This window comes from Anas acuta, chromosome 6, assembly GCF_963932015.1.
Source record: "Anas acuta chromosome 6, bAnaAcu1.1, whole genome shotgun sequence".
Lineage (NCBI taxonomy): Eukaryota > Metazoa > Chordata > Aves > Anseriformes > Anatidae > Anas > Anas acuta.
Window position 1 is genome coordinate 11,940,283 of NC_088984.1, and position 17,924 is coordinate 11,958,206.

Here is a 17,924-nt window from a genome sequence, read left to right on the forward strand (position 1 = left end):
CTTTTATTGCACTTGAATTTTTTGGTATTTTACTGTATCATTCTGTAAATCAGAAAGAGTCGTCTGTTTGATTCTCCTATTGATGAATACAGAAAAATATTTTTTTCCTCAGGATCAGATTATCCGCATTTTCTTGGAATAATTGGTTGGACAATGGTATTCCATGATCAATGGGAAAAAATATAAGGGAAATGATGTCTTGGTGGTGACAGACCATGATGATTTACTAGAGCTCCATTGGATGTAGAAATGGGGCCTTTTCAAAAGCTATAGCTTTAAATAGAAAAGCCTAGTGTAGAGCCTCTTTTGTTCTGCCCTTGATTTTCACAGAATTTTATTAGTAATAAATAAATAAATGGGATCAGTAAAACCTTAGAATCCTCTTTTCCAAGCTACAGACTCATAGGTATGTCCCACCACCCTTCTCAAAAACACCACACTTAATTGGCTTCACAGAGATAAATCAGGAAGAGTTTATGCCTTCACCAAACAGAAAGTTTTAGTCTAAACAATTTAGACTACTGTACTGTGGTGAGCTGAGCAGATGGTAAATATAATTCCTGCTGGATTTTCTCTTTCTCTCTCTCTCTCCCTCCCTTCCCCTCCTCTTGTTTTTCTTCTTCTTCTTCTTCTTCTTCTTCTTCTTCTTCTTCTTTTATTTTCCAGAGGATCTTATTGACATATAAGCAAAAGGCTATTGATGATAAATAAAAGGATTGTTCATTAAATATTTTATGCTAGTAGTTTGTTCTTCCTAAGTATATTTCAATGCCAATTTAGGAAAGGTCTGAATAAAAATGTATTTATATTTGTACATTTTTTTCTGTGTAACTATAGATATCTACATGCATGCATACTGTAAGTGACTTCTTTTTTCCTTGGAATTATGTCTATCAGTGAAACCTTGTCAGAGCTTGATGAGATAATTTAAGGACTGGAAGAAGTACAGATGAATCACTGCAGTGCTATGCTTGTCCTAAATGTACCTGCTGAGAAGAATTACCTCCAATGTAAGTTAATTAGTCCTATAATAAGTTATTATCCCTGTATGGTGTAGCATTATGGTGTGTGACCATGCCAAGGTCACCCAGGGCTAGATTGTACCCTTCTTACAAGAATTGCACTGAGCCATGGAGATGCATCTCAAGTAATTAGTGACTGTGAAATCATGCCTCCTCCGTGGATGTCAGGGTGAATGGTATGCTGAACTGTCCTGCCACTGTGTTCATGCCTCAAAAAGTAACTATTCTCAGTGGATAAGAATAGTCTATGCTCCATCAAACATTGTCACTTTGAGTAAAAGGTATACTTAATGCCACTTGTGGTTCTTATCTTCTGCTCATATATTAACACCAAGTGAAGTTGGTATAAAGTGTAAGAGTACCTCACTGGCACTTGTATGTTAAATATTTTAGATTTTGAGGTCTTTACCCTTCTGTAGTTCCTATACATGATGTATGTTTTTGAATGGAATATAGCATAACAGTCATCTGAGTTGTCTAATAATAATGAGTTTTGTGGGAAACAGAATCATACAATCACAGAATCATTTACTAAGGAAGAGATTGCAGGAGGTAATCTGACATAATCTCCAGCACCCCTTGCTCAGTCTAGACATCATGTTTATATGTTACTTAAGTACTATATGAGTGATATCCCAGTCAAAGAATCTACATTTTTAAAAGAGTTCTCTAAGCAAGTATGAACTTTGTTTTAGGTCAAGGGAGCATAAAATGGCTTAACAACTTAAAATAACAGAATGTTGGTGGAATATATATATAAGAAGTGAGCTGTTATTTATATAAGTTCAGTAAGGTAGAACTAGGACCACAAAATATCATTTATCTCAATTCTGTGAATTAGATTATTGATGTTCTTCCTCCCCAATTCCAATAGCATTGATAGAAACCTATCCTTTGAGGAGTATAAGCTAACATAACATATCATTCTATATCTGTTTTTCTTTGTGCTAAACTGGAACAGTAACAATGAAATCAATGAATCAGAATCAGTTTGCATCAGCAGAGAATCTGATACATTACTTTTGGGATGTTTTACAACTTTTCACATTGATGATGCTCCCTTTGAACTCAATGATGATTTCAGTTTTGCTAGCCTTGCATGTAAAACATGTGTAACTTGGAAAGGGTTGAAACTTTTTGAGAATAAGGATTAAAAATTTGGAGAGTTAGTTAATGAGGTACATTCTCCTCTCCCTGTGAGTTAGCAGGTATTGAAAGATCACCACTTATCTTCTAGTTTTCAGTATATTTTCATATTAGAGAGATGGCTAGCCAGCTCTGTGTGTCTCAGAAGGACAGGAAGAAGGAAATAATTCCTCCTTAGATTGGAGCATTAAGACCTTCCATTAAGGATGTCTTTGAAAGCACTCATGTCGCAGAATACCACAAGCACCCAGCACACTACCATGCAACAAATTTTAATCCCATTTTCATTGATTCTAATATTTAACTAATTTTTCTCTTTTAGATACTTTCTATTTTATTTTTTTAAATTAGCTAGAAACTCTCAGAACCCTTTGTTAAAAGCAACATGAATGTTTTCCCCTACTCAGCACATTCTCATAACACTGGCTCTATTTTTACTTCAGTAAGCACGAAGATCATCATGAACTTATCCATCAATAATTTCATCTATTCTCAGTGTATTCTGAGTTCTCTGCCTTTATTTCAATTATTTAGTACATTGTGGAATACCTTCAGTGTTGTCATTACATATCTGTTTTCAGCAGCAGAATAGCCAAGCTTGACTCTCTAGCCTAATTCTTTCCTGCAAAGGCAGGTAATAAGTAAAAGGTTCATCACCACCATCAAAATAATAATTAAAAAATAATAATGGCAGGACAAGGAAAACCAAAAATTACCAAAGAAAAATGAGCATGAGTGATCCTAATCCCATCCCTGAATTCTCAACTCAGAAGTGGAAAATATCCTAAGACAATAAGTGAGACATGATTCTCAGTTTCTCAGTGACAAAAATGTGAAGTTGTTCCAGAATAGGCTTCCAGACGAGAGCAGAAAGGTGTTGGAAATTAAAGACATTAATCAGAGTATCAGACTGTTTTCACTAACTTCTTAATCAGTTTAGATTTCCTTGACCATTTTTCCATGAAACCTAGAGTTTACTACTAATCTGTATATGTAATGCTATCAGCTCTGAGAGAGCTGCTCATCCAGATCTGATTTAGGAATGATAAGTCTACTGGAAATATCTTCCTTGCTCTTCCATTTTTTCAGGATTTGCTCCTTGGCTTTCAGCTATCAAAAGACTGTACCTAAGGTACATTTTGAAGTCACTGATGATGTAAATAGCAACACCTCCACCAAGAAAATTGATTATCTTGGATGAAATAGAGTTGCGCATCTCACTGATGTTTTCATAATGATTTCATGCTTTTGAAGTTGCAAAAATATTAATGACTACCTCCCAACCAGTCTCCAATAAACATATGCTATTTTCTGCTATAGAGAAAAACAATATTGATGATAATGATTATTTTCAATTATGATGTTATCCTATTCCAAATAGAAATAAGATCTGTAAGATTTATAATACTACTTACATCAATTATTTACATGTCCATGAAGTTCCTGTGATCAGAAATTTGTGTATCTTTCTTGTTTCTTTGGGAAACTTAGGAATTCATCTTTCTTAACAAATGAGGCTGTGTGAAAAATATTTATTGCCTCTCATTTCAAACAGTCTTCTTTAGTCACAAAAGAGTATAAAAGAAGCATGACAAGCAATTTGCTGCATGGTAGATAATATTAACGACCTGCCACACTCATACCTCCTTGTTTGATCTGTGGCTTTTATTTTTTTTAAGTGACAGATTGCAACAGAGAATGTTTGGTGTCAGTTGTGTCCTGTTCTCTACTCCTTGTTAGTAAGAAATGCAGAAAATGGTTTTATCTAGTGTAAAACCCAGGTACCATCAGCAGTACTAGTGTAACTCTGACAGGACCCGTAGTGAATGCTTAGGAAAAGAACATAAGAAGCTGGGAAACCAGTGTCCTCCTATTAAGCTGGAGGATCCCTTTTTCCTGATAGCAGTAGCTGTTGATTGCAAACACTCTATTCATCATATTTAATTCTGTCATCACTATGTGAATTCCCTCTGAAACAAACAGAGGGGAAAAAACAGAGCCTTCTGTAATCATTCAACAGGAGCCTTAACATACTAAGGTCTTTTAATCATTGTCACTGGGATTGATCCACGGCTAGCAATGTGATGGAAACACTTTAGCACTGAGAGCGTGTTTGGCAGCATAATATCTCATCCCAGAAGGCCCGAAGACATCAGAGCTCAGGCTGAAAGACTGAATGACAATGGCTGGAGCTGCTATGATGGCACCCAAGGTGGCAACCTGGTGTCTGAGCTCTCATGCCAAGCCTGGGAGAGCTAGGCACCTTGGAAGAGCAGAGAGTCGGATGGTAAAACACTGAGAACAGACCAGTACGACTTGCAGGATATGTGGTAGGTGTCTGGAGTGCACTACCCGCTTGAGAGGGTGTCTGCTCTTGAAGGAGACCATTCATTTCCACATCCCACTCCAGTGTGAGACAGGGAGACACAAATTATGTCCACCAAGGTTACTGTAATGTTGAATATATAGGGCTTGGATATGTACTGTTTCCAGCTGGACAGAGTGTATTTCTTCACTTCCCATGCTGGCCTTCAAATATTCGGTGTCCATATAAGAACCAGTGGGCTTCAGAATTTCAAACAGAAAAAAAAAAAAAAGCCAGAGCGTTAGGTATTCCTAGTGACTTACTGTCCTCCTGGATGGAATTTGTTAGCTGAGTTCACTTTGTGAATACAAAACTGCCTGCCTGCCACCACATGAAAAGAGTTTTTGAAATCCTATGGATTTCAGACTGGTTCGTTAAAATACCTGCCTCCTGATAGAGTCTATTGTGTCTTGAACTATCTTCCACTTGATAGCTTTAACAAGAGCTTTTTAAACTGGTGATGGATAAAGAAAAATAGAGTGTAGTCAAGTATGTCATGAGACCTGACACTCAATATCAGCAACAATAGGGAAGGGATTGCTTAGGAAAGTCTCCATTTGCAGCTCACCCATGCTGCTTACAGGTATAACACATGGTAGGTAGTCAAGCTCTGTGGTTCTGTTTAGAAAGTTGTGTTCCCCTGTTCTCACCCCAGCTCTAGCTTAATCATTCTAATCGCTTCCATTGAGATATTCAATGTGACATGTTTAACATTTTAAGTATGGTTGGGAGTATTAACAATGGAGATAGGTAACAAAAACAGAGAAGAGGAGGCTCAGGGAGAACCTTACATGTATTAATATGTATAAATACCCGAGGGAAGGATACAATGAAAGCAGAGACATCCTATTTTCACTGGTACCCAGTGCCAGGATCCCTCACATCAGGTGTGTCGATGTTGGAGACAGGCACAGGTTGCCCTGAGAGTTTGTGGAATCTCCCTCCTTAGAGATCTTCAAAAGTCATCTCAACATGGTCCTGGCCAACCTGCTCTGGGTGTCCCTATTTGTGCAGGAGGGTTGGACCAGATGGCCTCCAGATGTTCTTTTCAACCTCAACCATTCTGTGATTCTGTGATAAATGATACTATGAGATGATGAAAGGCTATATACATTTGAAGAATATAATCTGAATTATGAAAAGTTTTGAGCTCTGCTATGGAATTTTGGTTAGTTTGATTTTGAGATTTTTTTTCTCAGAAAGGTTATTTCTTATCTCTGAACAGATTTGAAAAAAAGCCTGTACAGATATGCAGCAAAGAAAAGCACATCCTTAAACATTGTGGATGCACCTACAGGCTCAGCCCAAGGGACATCTGCATGAAATTGTCCATATTCTTTCAGCTAAGCAATAGGCACAAAGCAGGGGATATATTGATGGAGTATATTAAGCTAGACTGTTATATATGGAAGGGTCTTACAGTTCAGCTAATGTTACACTTGAGGCTGTTCTGCAAAATATGCTAGCACAATTAATGTCAACACCAGATAACCAGTCACTGTAAATACCCTTGGAGTGATTTCTTATATCTTTTATAGAAATACCATTTAAGAAGTAAACTTTCCGAATGTATCCCTGAAAATCAGAGGTCAATTAAATAACCTACAAACCAGCAGGCAAATTCCATTCCCTGTTCAAGGTAGGTGTTATCTCCTTTGACAAGAGTGGGCTAGTGGCAAATGAATAAATTAATACTTTTTTTTCTTCTCCTAGAATAGGCTCTGTATTAAGTGTTTAGTCTGTCCTTTATGCTTGTTTAATGTTCAGCCATTGTTAGGCTGGACCATATTGTAGACAGGAAGACAAGTCCATTTTATGCCACAAAATTTCATCTGTCCCCTCCAGGCTTCATGACATCCTTGTAAACCTACTGCCTACATTGCCTTGCTAGCACTTCTACCTGCATAGGTCGGCATCTCTGCTGTTTAACATAGGTTTACCCTCACTAGTAATGACTTAAATGTTGTACAGTAATATTTAGAGGACTAGGTGAAGACAGAGACTTACATAGTACGTATCATGACAGAAAATCACCATGTGTAAGCAAGTTTACTGTTCAGAAATGTGAATGATAAGGACAGAAGCAGAAGCTTGCCTTAACAGCAAATTGAGGGCAGAAACAAGGTTTTGCTCATTGGAGCTATCCTTACTGGGCAATAGGTCCTGCATAGCATAGAACAATATGAATTGCTGTAGATATAGCTCTATTTTTTCCTTTTATCAATCACATAATAAAAATCTAACTCTATTTATTTAGTTAGTTACTTATTGAAATAAATCTGTATGGGAGACCCATTGGAGCTTTCTCAGCCTTTAATAAATGTTGTTGCATCTTAATAATTGGTCAGCTGTAGCCAGATTCAAGTCTATGTCCTCTTTTTTCCTAGATACTTACCAAAAGGCTTCTTCTGTCATCATAGTGCCCCTTCCAGCCAACTAAAAGCAGAGCAGAAAAGACATTTCTCTTTGATTTATCAGATTGCAAATCTAATTAAATTAAAAGATTTAGTAAAATTTACATTTATTTTTATTATTATTATTATTGCCAACTTTAAATTATCATTTACTTTGCAGTCCTCTTAAGTAAGTTATGAGAACTATTCTAGAAACTCACACTTACTCTAACCCCATACCAAAATACCCCATACCAAATCCCCCCATGATTCTCAGGAAACATTATCTGCTGTAGGCAAGCAAAAAAAGGGACCTGATCTAAACCCATTAAAGTTATTAAAAGTTCTTCCTTCCCAATACATTTCTGTTCAGTACCCCAAACCCTTTTTCAAGTAGCTGTTATCTAAGCAGTTATCTAATGCCTACCATCAGACCGCAAGAACAGGATGATTACAACCCACTTTTCAAATCAGCAACTCAGCTAGAAACAGTGAGTCTCTGCACTTCCTTGTTCTTGCTGTTTGTTCCCAACGTCCCAATTTCAGTGCAAGATAGAGGCAATTCCAGTTTTCACTAAAAACTGCAACCTGATTGAATTCTGAGAAACTTAAAAAGATATAAAAGATGATAAATTTGATCTTTGATATTGATTCTTGATAAAAGGCCGTTGAGATTTCAGCAAATTTTTGGATACCATTAGTTGCTAAAATATAGAAGAAAAGTGATTTGTATGTTTGTGCTTATGCTTCTCAAATAGAATAGTCCTTAAAAAAAAAATCACAGTTTATGTGAGGTGAAGTCCCTTTTAGAGCTTTTCTTCCATATTATAAGCCTGTGTTAGAAATTTAGAGAACAGCCTTATGTGGGGCTAAGAGGTGAAATATGTCTAAGCCTTACAATAAACAGTGCTGAAGGCATGTATCTTTAACTTATTTTATGAATTATTTTAATTTTTCATGGTTTTAAAGATCATTTAGGATCTGTCTTTCTGTATAATTGACAATTAAGTGCTTTTTTAATGCCTAAGTTTCTAAAGCAATGTCTGTTTCCTGACCTCTGACAGCCTCTCATAAGTTTTAATTTCTGAAAGAAGATCCTAGAATGTGTATTACCTACTCTAAAAGAGTCAGCTTGAAAAGTAATTTAATAAAACATCACTTTTGTTTTACAGCAACAATGAGAGATTAGGAAAGTATCTGCTTGTTGTTGTTGTTTTTTGTTTGTTTGTATGTTTTGGTTTGGTTTATTTTTTAATCCTTATCATTTAAGACAGTGTGGGTATTGTCTAAATTTAACATCCTTGACAGAAACAGCAAGATCCACCTTTTCACTGAGGAGTCATTTCAGCTCACATACAGTAAAAGGCTGTAAGGAGGAGAGCTGGCAAGTATCTGACACGTCCACTTTGTGACAAACTTTAAATTTATTCTTATTCTGCCTTTGAATGGAAACAATATCTGATTTTTTTGTTTGTTTGTTTTAATGAAATTGTGTGCAAAGAGACAAGTCTGAATCAAGTCTGCATCTTCCTCTCACTCAACTGAAGAAGTCATCATGCTTACCTACAACATGGCACCCTCCTGTGCAAAGTTGACATCGTGAAACATGGCCTGCCGACATCAGTACTACAGACAGGTGTGGGGATTCCTGATATTAGCTTTAAGACCAATGACATTTAAATCTTGCACCTGTTTCTACAAACTAACCAAAAGTGTTACTTGATGGGAAAACAAAACAAAATAAAACAAAACAAACAAACAAACAAACAAACAAAAAAAAAACACTAAATTGATTAAAGATGGTTAGTGGCAGAAGGCTGTTTGGCCATTTAAGAAGTGGCTGATCAGAGACACCCATAGATCAGAGACACAACAAGGCAGGTGGCACTAGACTGGACATATGATACTCAGTTTATCATTTCTTTAGCCAGTTTGACAATCTGTATAAACTTAGGAGAGGCAACAGAGAGAACTTTTTTGAATTGTAAGAAAATATCAAAATTCTGACCCTTCTTCCCCCAACCCTCCCCAGCCCCCTAGTTCAATACTAGTGGTGACTTAAAATGTATTATCCCGTTCCTGGGATTTGATACTCTTTTATTCCTTATGTTTCTTCTAAATTCATTTTTACCATTTAGGTAAAACATGGTTGGATCTAATTTACAAAGCACAGTTGAACTGTAAATCAGTAGTTTGTTTCTTAGTTGAAAATCTGCTGAAAAGAAATGAAAATGTGGTAAATAAAAAAAACTTTCTTTCCGACACCAAAGTGGATATGGAGTCTAAACACTTACTTGCCAGTGGATTCCACACAGAGCTATTATCTTGGCACTAGATTAAGTGTGTGAAATGACATTTATTTAGCTTTTATGCAGTAGATTTTTATTATTATTTTTTCCTTATGAGCCTCACCAAGTTTATACTCATAAGTGAGTGTCCTAAGTGGTGTCTACAGACTGTGCACTACGCATGATCAGTGAATGATGGAGTGCTTTATCCAGCCCTTCATGAGGTAATTATAAGGGTAATTGGCACTCCAGACTTCTAGGCAGTTAAGAAGAAGAGGGTGATGGAAAACAGCTATTTTCTGAATCACAGTTTGCTATGCAAATCCCAAAAGGGCTTCCATAAATCTTAGCTGTCAGACTTAAATATTTCTAATTAACATATTTTTGTCTTTAAGAACAAATTATCTTCTTTTCCCTGATTTTCTTTTCATTTATTTTGCTATACATATAATTTGTTGGTACTGTCTTCCCAGCTGTAAATCAAGACAGCTCACTATTTCAGTAGGGCTGTACCGATTTACATTCACAGTGGACCCACCACAGGATCTCTGCTTTTTGTTTACCTTTGTCATTTCTAAAATTCAAAAGAAGCACCCAGGGAGTGTAGCTGAGACTCCAATTCATTCTGACATGGACAGTGGGCCATTTAGGATTAATGCCATGAAAGGAAACTGCCTGACGTTTTCCAGAACACCTCTGATGGAATTGTTCCTATTCTTAACTTCATTAAACAAATATCATTGCTGATCAATATATTGAGTATCACAACTCTGATATTTCTGTAAATATTATATCCATTCTACTTCCATTTGTACACTTTTTCAGCATTAGGCCATAGTGGAATGGAAATATATTTTAATCTGTTTACATTAGAGACTATTTTCAATATCATGTTCATTTGGATCATGATTCCTGACCAATTGTAATTGTTTTGTCTGGTTTTACATAGGAACATCCACCCTCTTTCTGAAACAAAACAAAGCAAAAACAAAAAACAACAACAAATCAATCTGAATAAAAGAAAGCATAATTTCTTAATATAAAAGTCAGTAGCAGTGTGTAGCACTATTGAGAATGTCATGTACTGAAGAAAAATTCTTGTCTTTATGTGTTTGTTTGTTTGTTCATTTCCCTGAGTCTTTATATTAAAGAATTGACATCAGATGTAGAACAAGACAAAGCCAAAAGAAAGAAAAAACATGTTTTGTAAAACATTGTATGGACTCAGCCTTCATGTTCCTTTCAGCCCTGAAGCAGATGGGGAAGAGTAAAGAAGAAAGCTGTTCTGAAGGAGCATATGAGTCAGTTAGATATGCGTGAATATTTATTTTAAATATGAGGACAGTTTCAGAGTCTTCAGCCAAAGCTACAGATAATTAAGGATGGCAATAAAAAGAGGAGAAAAAAGAAAAAGTAGACATAATTTTGTATTTAAAAATTTTTTCCTCCTTTTTTTTTTTTTTTTTTTTTTTTTTAAATTGCAAATGTTATTATTTTCTTGATACATTAACTGTAATTTTTATGGAAATTACAGAATCATTATATTTTGTTTACAAAGTACATATATAATATTTACACTTGGTTCAAATACTGTTTCTGAAACAAAACAATATTTGAGCGAAACTGAAATTTACCTTACCAAATGCAGTTATTGATATAAAATCTTGCAGATTAATGGGAGAAAAGAAATGCAAATACAAATAGGTACATATCCATACTATATGTAAATATTCACACACACATATATTTATATGCATACTTACACATGCAAAAATATACACGCAATTATTTATACATATTATGCATATTTATGCATATTTACATATGCAGACATTTAAATACTTTTAAATACGTTCCCCACATTCTCTTTCTGGTACTTTTCTAATAGAATGTTTACACGCAATATTGAAAAATTACTCTGTTTTTAAACAGATACATATCTTCTTTCATCACGTATTTCGTGCTAGGCAGGTGCTTTAATTATTGTCTTATCTGGAACTTAGGGAGTAACATTCCAATTGCTTATACTTCAGAGGAGGCATACAAAGTTCTGAGTTACCTAGTTGACAACAACTATTTGTTTTAAAGCCAAGTATTATTTTAGGATTATGTTAACATCTATAGTTTTGTTTACCTATGGACTATCTAATTCCCCTTATTGTAGTTTTTCTTGCCATGTTTTGGAGATCAAGCTCAAACTCCCTCATTGAAAAAAAAAAAAAAAAAGACACCAGACAAGAACATATATTTTTATAATATCTGGTTTGCTAGGCAAACTCCTGACATTCTCCAGCTCTGCACAAATCCACAAACTCCTCATGGCATCTGAAAACCGTACCCAGCTTTGAAACAGCAGCAAGAAGACCTGCTTTTATTGACTATACTGCTCTGTCCCAGTGAACTTCGTCAGAGACTGTGGGAGGCCAGCAGATTTCTGGGAAGTTTCTCATACTTTGGTGCCTTGGTGCGAGCAGAATAGTTACAGGAGAAAAGCACCAAACGCCTAGAAGGTTGAAATATCCTAAACCTGGCAAGAAAAGGCTGCGATTTGTGCATATGTGCACCTGCATGGAGGATTCCTGAAACTGGATTAGGGCCTAAAATATAGTGAGGAAGAGAGGGACATCATGAGTGAGGGCATACTCTTCAAACCAACCACCATCTTGTTATTTTTACCTATTTACTTACTGTTCAGGATTTTGAATGAGAATTAATGGTATGACTATAGGCTCTGTCCTCAGGGAGCAGATACAGGGTCTGCCAGGTCTCAGGAGACTCAGCCATAGTGAGGTCCGGCCTGCTCCACCATGACTTAACATTATTCGTATGTAGCTCTGTGACTTATCCAGTCTTTGGCTAGTCTTTCCTATAATGATCAATGAATGTCTGTCACAGTAGGCTTCACAGGCCTTTGATGAGGACTGAGGTTAAGACAGGTTTGAGACTGGGCTTAAGTTCTCCAGCTAATGTCTGATGTTTGGAGCAAAACTGATGGCTCACACTTGAAACCGGCACCTTCCTTCATGTAACCTGACTACCCAGGAACCTGGGAACTGGATTTTAATCAGTACAAGCATTTTAGGAAGCCAGAAAACATCTAGAAAGATTGTACACAGAATAATGAAGTTCATCACAAAACACGTCAACTGGCTTATTTCAATTTTTGCAGTATTCCCCAAAGAACAATTTGTTTTTTCCTCTGCAGGTGATTCTCCCAGTATAGTCTCAACCTTGGTATAAATTCAGCTTTTTTGTGCTTTCAGTTTCTGGGTTTTTATTCATGAGTTCGAGTTTAAGTACATGAGCAGCTTTATTGAAGTTTGCAGAATGGCATAAACCATATGTTTCATTAAATTATTGAATCAGGGCTCTCACTGTGTTTACATCAGTACAGAAGAAAAATAACTGCAAAGAGGCATGACTGATAAGACCAGGCTGGTGATGGTTCTCCTTCAAGGGAGAGCTTAGACCAGAGGCACTCTGGAGGTCTTCTCCCGCCCACACTCGACAGTTCTACGAAGTAGTAGGTGAAAATATATGCACGGAAGGTGTGATGGAATTTAAGATTCATACAGCTGAACCTAGGAACCCAGATCATTCACGGTACATGACAGCCTCTCTTAGATGAGATGCTGTAGGTTAATGAATAGGCATAGGTTAATGAATATTATATAAAATAACATACTTACTTGGCTACATTAGTGATTGATCCAAATTTTGGATAACATTCAGAGATTTTAAGTGACAGAATAAAATTATGTGAATTGGGCTTCAGTTACCTCTCAACTCTGGAGCCTTAATAACTGACTATGCACTTGACCAACAATTTGTAACAAAAATGTCCTTACTTAAACCAGCAGAAGTGGATGAACATGTGGTGGACGTCTGGATGGCTTGAGACTGGTAAAGGAGATCCTGATCTGTCATAAAAGAAGACTGAGAAGTATCCCTGACTTCTACAGCATCAGAACATGTCACAGTGGGGATCTGCTATAAATGGAGATTAGCTATAAATTGAGAAAGAAACATGTAGACTCAGAATATTTATTTTTACAGCTGTCCAAATAATGACAACATTTCTTGTGCAAATGCTAAGACACTAACTGTAATGTTGTGTCCAAGTTTAAGCTCTGCACTTAGACAAAAGATAATGGACCATTTCAAAATATCCAGAGTGCAATGAAAATGTTGTAAGATCCTGGAAGTATGATCAGTAAGAAAGGGCTGAAAATGTGTCTGATAAATACACTATGAAGTCATTGGGATTCTTTAATAAAAAACAAAACAAAACAAACTGATAAGGAACATAATAGTGATCATCAAACATAAAAAGTTGTCAAAAAAAATAAATGAATAGTTTTTCCTTCATGTCCACTGTGGATAGTACAAAAAGCAATGGCCTTTTTAATAGTGGCAAGAGAAATTTAACTTGGATGTTAAAAAAAAAAAAAAAGGAATAAATAAATAAAAAAAATCCACTTTCCAACAGTAAGGATAATTAGGCACTGGAATAGATTGCCTGGGGAGGCTACAGAAGCTCTATCATCATTAAAGCCTTTAAAGAGCAGGCTGGACAAACACTCATTTGGAATAACAAAGATCTACTTGATCTATGGTGGGCAAAAGATGAACATTGTGATTGACTGAAAGCCTGTATAGATCTGTTTTCTCCTCTTCAGTGATAATTGCTTAGCACTATGGGGAATAACATATGTTCATCAAATACAAACCAGAAACACCTGAGAGCAGCAAAAAAAAAAAAAAAAAAAAAAATCATTTTATTTTTGCATGGAAAATATGAAAATAAATCAAATAATCTGGAAGACCAGTCACTTCTGAATAACAAGTTCTCTAAATTAAAACTTAAAGAGTTCTTACACTGTGATTACAAATCCATGGAAAGATTGTGTTTGAAAAATAAACAAACAATTGCAAGGTTAGGAAAAATCCTATCAATTCCCTGCTAACCTTTTTTAACATATCATTTTATTTGACAATAATAACAGGAAACAAGCAGATTAGAGTATCTGTTCATGCTCAGAACTGTAGAGGCAGAAAAAAGTCTCCTCCTTCCTATAATACATCATTTGCATTATTCCGGATTTCCAGAGCTATAGACTCTAGAGATCAGACTTCATATCCTGATCCTTTATCCACACTGTAGCCAAGTTCAATTAAATATTTTTCAAGAGGTTCCTCAGTACATCAACCCAGGAGCAGGAAACAGCTTTGTAGCTGAGTGACTTACATGGAAGGGGAAATAGACAATGATGCATAATTATTTCTTTGGTCTTACCCAGGAAACTATCTCACCACTCTTGAAGTACAAGCTTGCTGTAATCATTAGGGCATAGTTAATAAAAACAGCTCATTATTGTCTTGGAGATCCTATCTTCTAATGATGCCCTTTGGACTGAAATATATGCAAACGAAGATTAGTTACTTTAGAACCTTAACTATATGCACTTGTAAATATGAAAAATTAATTGCTAAGTGTAATATTTATCACGAGGAGCTCTAGACATCCTGTTTAACCTAACGAGCAAATAATAAAATATTCTTTTTGAAGTAGACACTTATTTAACAATGCTTCTGTCCCAAGTTTTCAGAAACCTGTATAAATACGCACCAGACCAAATATGCACAGATTTATCCCCTTATCCTGGTGTGCATAATGTTAACATGCTTTACACTTTGATAATGGTCCAGAATTTCTTGGCTTCTGTAAGAGAATTTGCACATCAATTCAGAAGGAAGTAAATTACTGGAGAAAATGTATGGTGTAACAAAACTGCTGTCTGACAGCATGAGAACAATGAAGTGCTTTCATAAGTAAATGGTGCATATCTCATGATATGTTCTCGGGAGGGGATCAGCTGAGGCAGGCCCATACAGAAAAAAATGTTACAGTCAGAAATATCATCCTGCCCATATAGAGCAGAAATTGAGCTATTGGAATAATTGATCTTTCAGTGATTTTTTAGTTCTGATAAATACATGAAGAAATATAAAAAATGGTTTGGATGGATCATTTTTTTTTTTTATGCATAAGAATACTAGATGAACTGAGATGCTTCTAAAGAAAAGTAACCTATGTTTTGATTTTAAGATACATGCTTTTATAAAATAGAAAAGTCTCTTGACATACGAGACATACGAAGCCATTTTAATACTGAAAGATCCCAAAGTTTAAGTCCTAGAGTAATGAAAGCTGGAATGTTCTGATGTTTCAGAACTTCTTTTTCTTTTGTTTTAAAAGTAAAAATCAACATAAAATGAGAAATGAGAAAATTAGATGGCAGTAGTTTTTCTGCTGCTTCCTCAGTGTGGTCTTGTCTTTTGCTCCTGACCCTGAGCACAGAATAAAAATAGGAAAGGACGTGAAAGGGTTATACTATCACAACAAAATTTTGTTGGCAAATGTTAATATATTTTATTAAATCAGCTGACATAACTGGGTGGAAAAAGAACACAGACAAGATTTCAGACATATAAACTGTTCTTCAGATCAGAAACAGAATTGGCCAGAGTTATAAATTGCAAATACTGATTATTACTTGCTAATAATATATGTTGCTTTCCCTTCAAAATTTTCCTTGCTTATGTCTTTATTATCAGAACTACAGTGTGACATAATATTTCCAGTTGCTTTTCACAGAAAACACCGGCATTCTGGGGATTTTCTATTTCAAGAAGATCTAGAAATTCTGGGAAAGACTCATACTTATTTTAACAATCTTTGAAAATAAATGATATTAAAAATCAGATGGTTTCATTTAACTGCCTGTGTTTGATCTTTAGGGATAAGACAGCCAAACCTTCTGATTCTTTCCTTTCTCCTATTTATTTTTTCCTTTGGGAGCTTCAGTTTTTCTTGGCTTTCCTCTTGAATCCTTGAGCTTCTGTCACCATCTCAACAATTACAATTCTCTCTGTGCTTTTGCTTATCTTGCGCTACTTGAGTTCATGGACTTTCTCAGACTTTAACAATTTTCTCTGTGAAACATCCAGGGTAACACAGCTGTGCTGAACCAAATTAAGCCTTGGGTTACCAAAAGCTGGTCCACAGGGCTGAAGGTTGCAAGATGACAATGTGTCCACCTTGCAGTGAAATATATTCCTTGGCTGTGTGCACTGTTCTGAATTCAATAAATAAGAAAGTTTTAATTTGCCTTTCAGAAGCTCTTTGGTTAGCTGTTGAAGCAGCCAGGGGAAAAAAAAAAAAAAAAAAAAAAAAAAAAAATGACTTTTCATAAAAGCTTCCAAACATCATCTCTTCCTATTATTCTATTATTTCTCAAGTCACCGCAGGAGAGGATCTCAAAAGGGGAAAACACCAAGATAACTGTGTAATGATTCACATTTATCTAATGATTTTAATCTCTGAATGCACTTTAAGAAATGTCATAACCAGACATCACATATCCATGTTATGGGTTGTCCTTCAGTTTGTATTACAAATGTCAGACATGATCCCAGTATTAATCAATCTGATTATTACTGCATTTAATTATTCTTCCATACTCAGCTTCACTATTCATTGGAATCTGGAAAATAATAGCAAAACTGTAGCAGTCACTTACATGTTTAAGCCATGTATAACCACTGTAAGGAGAGGAGAAATAGCATCATAGTCGCTGTTTTATGTAAGAGGACTATGAGTCTTTCTCTGCATTTTTTTTTCTTTTGTTACCACCAGTAGAAGGATGATGACCCTTGCACAGACTATTTTGGGTTCATACACTACTGTTTATTCTGCTTAAATGAGTCAGTCAATATTCTGTCATTTGTGGTGGACAGAGACACCTGGAGCACTCCTACTCCTTTATCATCCAAGGAGTGCTGTCTTTAGAAACAAACATCAATTTGGTCTCAGAGTTATGAACCAATGCATCAAGTAAGTTCACAGCCTACAAAATTCACAGCCTACAAAAGAAAATGTTGCCCTGATTTTCTGTAGATGGATCCTTCAGGAACTACCTTCATCTCTCTGCTTCTCTATGCATCTTCCCATTGCAGTCATTTCCCTGAAGATTTGTCATGAGAAGATTTGTCTTATATCCACACAGTGTCCACTAAAGATGGTAAATGAAAATGCTGAAATGAAAACGCTAAACACTTTTGAAGATCTTATGCAGTCCATTGTCTGTTTTAGCCTTACAGTAAACCTTTTATAGACAATTGGCACTCTTCTCAAGTCACACTGTATTCATCGTTTCCCACAATCAAAACTCATTCAGGATGTTCTGGCTGTTGCTTCTGGGTCTAAGTACAAGCAAGAAAATTTTTTGGTGATGCCTCGTAATTTTTCTGCTGTGAAAACCTTCAAATATCAGACACAGACAGACGTGGATTGAGGCCTTCTGTCCTCTGATTCTGGCTCAGTAAAAGCATCATTGATATAAAGATTCAGGATGCTTTATAATGTCATTTTCACTACCCTCCCTGGACAGTAACAGTAAATGAAGTTATTAAACTTATTTGTGCCCATGTTTGTTACTCCCAACAGCTCTGACCATGCTGCTGTGCACTATGAGAGAGCTCACAGGCTCAGTGCATAAGGATAACTCTCTTTTCTGAGACTCCCACTGAACTTGTCATCTGTGTTTATGGATAAATAGTCTGTTCACACATGAGCAATTTGTTGCTACATGACTAAGGAGACCAGGAAATGACATGTGAATGATGTACTTCATTTCTGACAAGATAG

At 35.9% G+C, this 17,924-nt stretch overlaps 1 long non-coding RNA gene across 1 annotated transcript; it reads left to right on the plus strand.

The window, feature by feature from the left end:
• Positions 1-843: 843 nt before the first annotated feature.
• On the plus strand, positions 844-16,381 carry LOC137858943 (uncharacterized). The gene is made up of 3 exons (XR_011098083.1): positions 844-1,010; positions 6,072-6,172; positions 13,075-16,381. It is a non-coding gene; the product is annotated as an uncharacterized lncRNA (long non-coding RNA).
• Positions 16,382-17,924: the final 1,543 nt, after the last annotated feature.